General features: G+C 38.8%; 1 pseudogene; it reads left to right on the top strand.

Moving 5' to 3' along the window:
- The first annotated feature begins 1,551 nt into the window (after positions 1 to 1,551).
- LOC139970559 (proton-coupled folate transporter-like) overlaps positions 1,552 to 9,293 on the top strand; it is a 9,311-nt pseudogene continuing 1,569 nt past the window's right edge.

Raw genomic sequence — 9,293 nt, 5'->3', positions numbered from 1 at the left:
AAGTGTTAGTATGTAACTTGTAATTTTACTTTAATCATCTCCATGAATTTAAGCTGTCCACAATTGCTGACAATTTTCAGTCTTTTCTAATAAAAAAAATAAAAAAAATTCTGCGTATGAGATGATAACACGTAAAATAAGTGGAGTCTAAGAGCAAGACAAACTTAACAGCAGTCAGTGTAACAAATGGCTAGTTCCTCGTTCACTCCTCTCACATTTTTGTTCAGTCTAATAGAATGTGAGACTGTCATAAAGGGAATACAAATTTATCATTTGAATTTTGTTTCTAATTTTCCAAAAATCAGAATAATATTTATTTTTCTTACCTTTTTAGAAATACAATGACTCTCTTTTTTTAAATTAACTGATAACTGCCATCTGCAGTTTTGTATCCCCTGGTGTCGGTAATGTGCCGTATTGAGTGCAACTATTCTGAAGGATTTGCAGATTATTAATGTCATATACAGTACTCTCACACACAAACACTCCAATAGCATGAAGCTATACTGCTGGCAAAAGATATTCAATATTATATCAATGCACTTTGAAATAAAGGTAATTAATGCTACTGTACTTTTATACCTCCCCTGGAATCCAACATCTACAGTAAAGTCTTCCTTGAAAAAAATCATGCAATGAAGCTATAAATTACTGTGGTTCACTTGTCTATGGAGATAAGTTCAATTGCAAGATATTTGTTGGTGAAATTTGAACTTCACTATAAGTTATTGTATGTCTTGTGATGATATGTAGTTTGGCTTCATCCTCTGAATCTTCTTTTCTCACCATTTCAGGTTGTCATTGCTTCTTCAATCTTTTTTCCAAGTTTTGTAAATCGGTTCTGGATTATCAGCTGCAGCCCTCAGGGCATCCATTAACTTCTGGGCATCTCTTTGTGATTGTGAATAATTAACTGGATTGCCTTCAGGTAGTTTCTGTTGTAATTGATTTAAAACAAACAGTAATAATTCATTTCAGAAAAGAACTACAAAATTGTCAAAGCAATACTGATACCATATGATGTATATCAAATCATCTTACGAAAGGTTTGTTAACTAAAGTTTGAATGACCATGGTTATGCATTTGAAATTTTTATTGTCCTCTGTAGTAAGTTTATGACATAACTGAAAGTAAATCATGGACACATATCAAATATTATCCTTAAAGTTTCTGTCTGTCTTTAGATGAAGAGGTATTCATGACACATCCAAGTGCTTACAGTCCTATGAGTTGGGGATCCTATTGTTAGCCGACTAAGTTATGTATGAAGCACACACAAAAGTGAGAAGGTTAATGGGAGAGTATTCTCTATGATTATGAAACAGACAAAACATTTAAAATCTCGTTAGCCTATACATACTGTAGATTAAGGAATACGCATGACAGTCAAAGCATTAAAGCGAACATTCCTAACGACCTTGGACACAAAATTAATGTTTGGTAATCAGTACATCCCACAATCCACCAGCACGCTGCCTAAATTAGCCGATTATGTAACACAGTACCAATGTAGCGAAACCCATCCGTGCATTAAAACAATATGAGGCTACCTTCTTGAGTTCTTCTGTTGATGGTGATATACCTCTCATTAGAAGCCAACCACCGAACCCTGATAATGAAATGAGAGCTACTGCGACAAGGGAACGAGAACTCATTGTGATGGATAATTGGTACAAAGGCAGAAAAATAAGGGAAACGAAGTAAGCCGAGTGCGACTGATGTTCGCACTCACAGAAATTAATTTCTCTGCTGTTGTTGAATAAAAGCTGGGCGCACTGAACTAGAATCACTTCTCATACTATTGAACAACTGATATTGTAACAAGAGCCTGTAGTGCTGCTTTCCTCAAATTTTTTATCATGTTATTTACTCAAGCAACGTGTTTGCACTGTTCAGGAAGCACTTCGAGCCTTGTTTTAGTTTGAGGGCGTAGCTTTCTGTTCAATGTAGAAAGCTGGAACTGAAATTGTATCAGCACTATGATCATCGTTTCATTTTTGTGCGTAGGCTCTATTTTTGGTGACTTTTTAAATGGGTAAATAACCAATACCGTGTGACACTTCTTGATTATATTTTTATGGCATCCACTTGCATCCATAGGTATTGGCAGATAACAACAATGACCCTATCGCTGCGGAGGTAGTTCATGGCTTCCATGGATTGTTATCTTAAATCTGTTTGCATAGTCACGCAGGTACTAAAGTGAGCGAGCAAATCCTTCCCCCTCGATTGCACACAATCTCTATTCATAGGATAACTGTACCAGATCCGTACAGTACGGTATATACACGTGTGTATCAAAGAATTGTTGCATCATTAGTGACTAACACTGTATCAATGACTTGTTGTCCAAGTCACACTTTTTTTTAAAATCTTTTACTGTAATCATTCTTGTCAAAGCTTGTGTTCAACGAAGAGTGGGATCTTCAAATTCTGTTTTAGCTTCCAAGAATATTGGATACATACCAAGCACCACCGTTTTTTCTTCATAAAGGTAAGATCCAAATATCAGGTTGAAATCCCCCACGTAATTACAAAATGCTTATTTTCAGCATTCGATTTTGACTATAGTACAAAATACAAACGACCTATTATTGTGTGTTATCATGATAACGGATTTCAGGTTCTGACACTTTCATATGTTCATGATAGGCCTAAGGTAAGCCTGCATATAAACGCTATACCTATTTTAGTGATTATATATAGTCATGCCTCTCCCTATGAAACCAGGGGCGTAGCCAGTATGTAGCACTGTAGGCCCGGGCCTACAGGGCGTAGCCAGTTTGTAGGCCCGGGCCCACAATTTTTTTGGCCAAGTTATCTTTTTTTTTTAAACACCCATAATTCAAAATCCATAAGCTTGCTGGACGAGTTTAAGAGTCTAGACAGGAAAAACTATTGAAATGAACGTAGCAAGAATATGGCTAAATTGGGTGACCTATTCTTCTGTCATCTAGGCTGTAATTTCTATCGCGTGCCGTTTCATTTAACACTCTTCCCGCCGAAAAAGACTAGGATCCGATCTTGTCAGGTTTTTAACATCTAATTAATACTAACCATGATTAACTATGCCAATAGCTTCGGCAAATGCTGAAAGGTCTTTCAGCGCAATGCGCAGAATAAAAAACTACGTGCGTTCTACAATGAATGAAGAGAAATTCAGCGGTTTGGCACTCATGCAAATCCACCAGTGGTGTAACCAAGGGGGGGGGGGGCGTGGGTGAGACAGCCCCCATGAAAGCTTGTCGCCCTCCCACTGGGATTTTGGGTGTCGAAAAAAAATTGCATGTGCGAAAAATATATTACTGGTCTGAACGGTCTCGAATCTCCATGATGACCACTCATGAACGACCCTTCGACCGCAGTCGCACATGCAGTCGCGGCGGATAGCTTCCTTCACCTATAGTATGTCCGGGGACATTTTGGGGTATCGTTCCTATAGGCCTATATCTAAGGCCCTGGGGTCATTCCTTGACCGACTTGTTGCAATATAATGTGCCCATTTCGAAGTAAACTTATTCACAGATTGTTAGTTGTCATGGGTTGAACAAATGAGGGGTATTCTATCCAAACATAGGGCAAAATGGGGCTGGGGTTCCCAGTTCGCCCCATCATTTGTCAACTTGTACTGGGTTCTAATGTTGATGTCAATTGGAATCTCTAATAACTGAAATAATTCACCAAAAATTAAGGCTGCATGAACTTTATTGCAGATTTCCTGAGTGACGAATTTGTAATTTTCTCCCGAAATTACGCAACTAGATAGCTGTTATCCAGCCTGGCAAGTGCCATCTCCAGCGATCTGGCAGATATTGAAATCTGAAATTTTCTTGGTACGCTTCGCGCCAACCGATGGTGGCGCTCCGCTTAGATAGTTACAAGACGCCCACCCGGGAAATGGTCAACCCCCCAGCGCCCCCCCCCCACTGAAAAAAAATCCTGGCTACTCTACTGACATCCACAGAGACTTTGCAATTGACGTTGATGCTGTGCTGAAGATATTTGCATCAGATGGCAATCGTCGGATAGCTCTCGCCTTCTCTTATTAGGCTAACTTAAAACATTTACTAGTTACAGTTGTAGCAAAGACAATTACTGGCTTTAGTTGTATCAAAGACAATTCTGGCCTTTCTTTGTATCTACAAGTATCACAATTTGAAAAGTAAGACTACTCCGTACATGTACCTTGCTAATTTTAAATGCATTATGTAGTATACAAATAATGAATGGTTATGAGTGCAATGTTCCATTCAACTCGGCTGCGCCTCGTTGAATGGGACATTACATCTTCCAACTCATGAATATTTGCACTATTGCACGAATGGAAAAACCATTCAATATTTGTTTTATACAACATATTATATATATTAAGACGGGTAAAATGCACTCATGCAACAGATTGTTTTGAACAGACAGGTTTCTCTGATCTTACTATTGAAAAAAGTGCTATAAAAAATATAACCCATGGTTCTATTTCATAGAGTGGAATAGAGCGGATTTTGCATGCAATAAACGAGCAATTTGACCAATCAAATGACCAGAATACAATAAGGTGTTGTATAATATTGCATAACGTACTATATTAACTCGTTTGTTTTTGGGTTTAAAAGTGATATTGAAAGAGGTGTCTCAAGTTAGCATCTGGCCAGGGAACCAGAATGAACACTCGGGAAGGGCCGTTTCCGGCCATCTGGGGGGTTTATAAAACCAAAAATTTTCTTGTACGCTCCGCGCCAACCGATGGTGGCGCTCCGCTCAGATAGTGCCTACAGCTTTGAAAATCCTGGCTACGCCCCTGGAAACCTGTATCGAGACTAAATGAGCTGAATGATTGGACCGTATGGGAGCCACGGCCCCTCGTTATAGTATGTTAAAGAAGGCCTGATATGTGGTTGATGAAGTAAAATGATTACGATACCGAGGAGGGTTTGCGCCTAAGGAGTGAGCTATCTAGGGGTTGATCGGGTAATGACCCCGGAAAATTGGGCACTTTTAGACATCAAATGGTGCAGTGTGATGCATTTAGAACCCCTATACAAAGATGGGCTCAACTGAATCCTTGGAAATTCTTCTCTTACACAAGACATTACGATTGTCGTCCAAATATATGGGGGGAGGGGGCTGAAAAATATTCCACCCCCAAGCAAATAAATGGGGGGACATTGGAAAATATGGTTAATTACGGGGGCTTAGATGCAAATTGTTGCAATAGATTGCAAAATTTCAACAAAACTGAAACGTTGAATGAAAGCAAAAAGTTTGCACATTTTCCGATGCAAAAAATATGTTTCGGATGGGCAAACACACATGTATATGAGAGTGAATTTACATAACTGTTAGGAGTATATGTAGCAATTATTTGCATAAATTTTATGTGGATATGAATGTTAACTATATATGCATTTGTACAATGGCGGAATCTGGTTTTGTGTTGAATGTCAGTGTTATATCACTACTTACATATAATACTACCAGGCCTTCGGTAAAATCCATTGAATGTTCGTTAAATTTCGCTAACTAGGCGAGGATACAATAATATTGTTCAATTACACCAATCGGTGTCCAATACTCTGTGTATTCTCTTTCACGTCCGAAACCGGATGATTGCAGTGATTGACATCCGTTAATGAGCTTGGTTTTCCGTAAATATGTGATGGTTTTAGTCACGTTTTCTTCGTTTGTATTTCAGGCGCATGTTAGCTAGAATTCTCTTTAAAAACATTACACAACATAGCATATAGTCTTGGTCTACGTTAAAGGACCAAACGCCAACCTAGCTTTTCATGACCGAAAAAAAACGTCAAAAGGGTCGCAGTAACCAAGACCCTCGATTGAATATCCCTCGATTGAATATCAACACCGCGCACTACAATTACATGTATTGTATGCAAATACAGTTATTTCCAGTTTAACACTGTTATTTTTTACATGTGACAGGTCCATTCCACAAAACTCCGCATAATGACAGATTTATATCATTGACCGTCGAAGGTTGTTTCTTCTTCTTAAAGGAATTATATAGTGAAAATGGGATCCAGTCCTTCCGGTCTTCCGGTCATATCATTTTTTGTCCTTGTCTGTGTACTAAAAAATCCTTTAATCATCAGTGTTTAAAATTCTGAACCATTGATGATATATATAACGTTTTTTATCAGAACCATTCCACTGAGGTCATGCACATCAACAAATAATGACGATTTACACAGACTACAGCTGAACGTGTTTCAATGCAAGATTGTATAAGGATGCTAAAATAAAAACATAGCTGTTGCAATGTATGCAACTTCAATCACATGGCTATTACATCCGCATCTGAACTATGTCTATTACGTAACACACCCGTGTACATGTTCACTGTTGTTCCTCTTTTATGAAATGTACGAGCGAGAAAGCGCTACCTAAAGTGACTGAGCGACAATATTTTCTTAGTGGGTCGGTCGTTAAGGACTCGAAGTTTTTAGAATAGATTCGGCATGTCGAATATATAATTTTGATATGCACCGATATTATATTACTAACTGTGACAGGTAACAATATAACATCCTCATATTCTCAAATTCATGATTTCTGGTTTGAAATGTAGTTTCTGATTTTCACATTTTTCTATCAGATTGGGAGTCACCGATCGAGGTCGTTCGGCGTTCAATAGTTCAATCATGAAAGACTTCTTACGTAGAAACGTCTTACCAATTTGCCTATTTTCGTATATATTTGGTATCGTGATCCAATGGCCAGTCACACAGAACATGATCCTCCAGCGCATATGTGTCCGGGATCATGACGCATCCGTGTGTGCCGATATCAATAAGCATCCCGAGATTCAGGACAAAGTTCAAGCGGAGGCGTCCCAATACATGACGATGCAGTCTGTCTCAACTGACGTCCCCGGAGCTGTGATGTCATTAATTTTAGGAGCAGCCAGCGATCGGATAGGACGGAAACCAGTCATGTTACTCCCGTGTGTCGGGTTGCTCTTGTTCGCGATTGTATTACTAATTCAAGCCACGTCTGTCGGATTGTGGTGGGGGTATTTAGTATTAGCTGGCCTCTTCCTTGGTGGCAGCGGTGGGATGATGTCGTTCATGACTTCCATATCTAACTACATCACCGACACCACTCTGGAAGAATCCCGGACGGAAAGGCTCAGTAAGACGATGTCATTTATGGGTCTGGGTGCTATTGCAGGCATGGTGACGTCAGGCATGGTGTCTGACAGAACTGCCTTCGTGGTGTGTATTGTTTGCTCTATTGTCTCAGTATCTCTGATTCACTTCTTTGTGGAAAACGTAGTTGTGCAAAAGGAGAAAGCGAAAACAGACGGTGGTGTTATACGTGAGATTGTTCAAAACATAAAGACTGGTGCTCAAACATTACTGTCTGGAAGCGATGCCGGTAAAAGACGTCAATTAAGAATGTTGTTTCTACTGGAACATTCATGGGTAGGTACACATTAATATATAAACCGGCACCGTATAGATATAAATAAATAAAAATTTGTGAAGTAGTCAGTTACACACCATAACAGAATCCACATCACGACCGATTTGTGCTTATGTGGGACTCAACAGGTGAAGGTAGGACTTTTTCTATATGTGCAGAGGAATAAATATTTCCGATGGACATTATATAGTGTGCTTGTGTTTCGGTGGCTTGGGAGTGGTATAACATCAACTAAGGTTGTTTTAAACTTTTGATCCTTTTGAACTTGTAGGAATGGAAACCCCTGGCCGCCATTAGTGAAATCAGCACAGTAAGCGAATAAGACACTGCAGACACTGCGAGAGGGAGCATTTGGATAGGTTGGGGGGGGGGGCATTTTTACTTGATGACAACATTTAATTTCGTGAGCAGCAGATCATCCGTATGCTAAATTTGCTATAATCGGGGCGAAAAGAAACTGATATTTATTAAGGTTTTTATATGATTAAATATACTTTTTGGTTTATTAACATTTCGCTTTATCGATCACAGCCGAGGGCAACATTGTGATGTTGTATACACAAAGGTCTCCATTTGAGTGGGCTCCAACTACGTATGGAATATTCATAGCATTACGACAGGTAAGACTTCAACAATTCTCTTTGTATGTAGTATTGACGTGCTGGTCTTTGCAGTAGTTTAGTAATATGTCTATTGTATTCAATTTCTTAACATTTAATTAATTATGTTTTTAAATTAAATGTAATATACCGTTAAGACGTGTCGAAGTGTCTTCTAAGGATGATGATGATGATGATGATGATGATGATGATGATGATGATGATGATGATGATGATGATGATGATGATGATGATGATGATGATGATGATGACGACGACGATGATGACGATGATGATGACGATGACGATGGCGATGGCGATGACGATGACGACGATGATGATGATGACGACGACGACGACGACGACGGCGACGACGACGATGATGACGATGACGATGATGAAGATGATACTCGGAAGTACTCGGTATTTGGAGCTGATATAACTTGTTCTCGGATAACTGTTTACACACTCATTATCCATGATTTTACATACTCGGGAGTACTCGGCATATACGATCTGGTAAAATTATACACCGATATATCACTGCAGCATATTACAAACTGCAAAGTAGATATTGTATAATCTTATACATTTGTTTTGATTGTATGCTGCATTCTCAGGAAACCTGTTTTTCTTAAACATTTTTTTTTCAACCTGCTGTTCAGTTTTATTGTTGTATTTGTTGTCAGGTTGGAGCTGTCGTTGGACAGGTAGCTGGTCCAATTCTCTTCTATAAGCTTGTTGGATCTCGTTCACTGAGAAATGACTATATGCTGGTACAATTGACTCACATAGGTTGTCTACTAGGTGCCATCTCTATCGGAATGGCTACTTCCTCAACTCTAATTTACTTCGGTAAGTTAAATCGGTTAATGGGTCCACTTTCGAAGGATGGATTGTCCACAACGTTAATTATCTCAATGTACCTGTATAAGTAAGAGTATTATTTAGGCAATCCGCAGAGGCCCGAACAGACATTTGATCATGTTGTGTCCATGATGCTAAACTATAACACAACGTACACACCAACCAGAATAAACAAAAATGATCCGGTGTAAATATCCCTTCGTTTAAACCAGTGATAGTTTGTCACTGATTTGTTGATCCTTCTCGCCTGACAAAACTGGAAACCTAAGGAATAATAACCACAACATAGTGATAGCATATGACATAATTTAACAAACTTGCGCTGCAGATCATACAGTGTTTTATAATTGATAAATGTGAAGTATATATCGTACTTTAAACTGCAT

The sequence above is a fragment of the Apostichopus japonicus genome, chromosome 8 (assembly GCF_037975245.1).
Source record: "Apostichopus japonicus isolate 1M-3 chromosome 8, ASM3797524v1, whole genome shotgun sequence".
NCBI lineage: Eukaryota > Metazoa > Echinodermata > Holothuroidea > Aspidochirotida > Stichopodidae > Apostichopus > Apostichopus japonicus.
The sequence above is the reverse complement of the archived record's forward strand: the minus strand, read 5'-3'. Positions and strand labels throughout refer to the sequence as shown.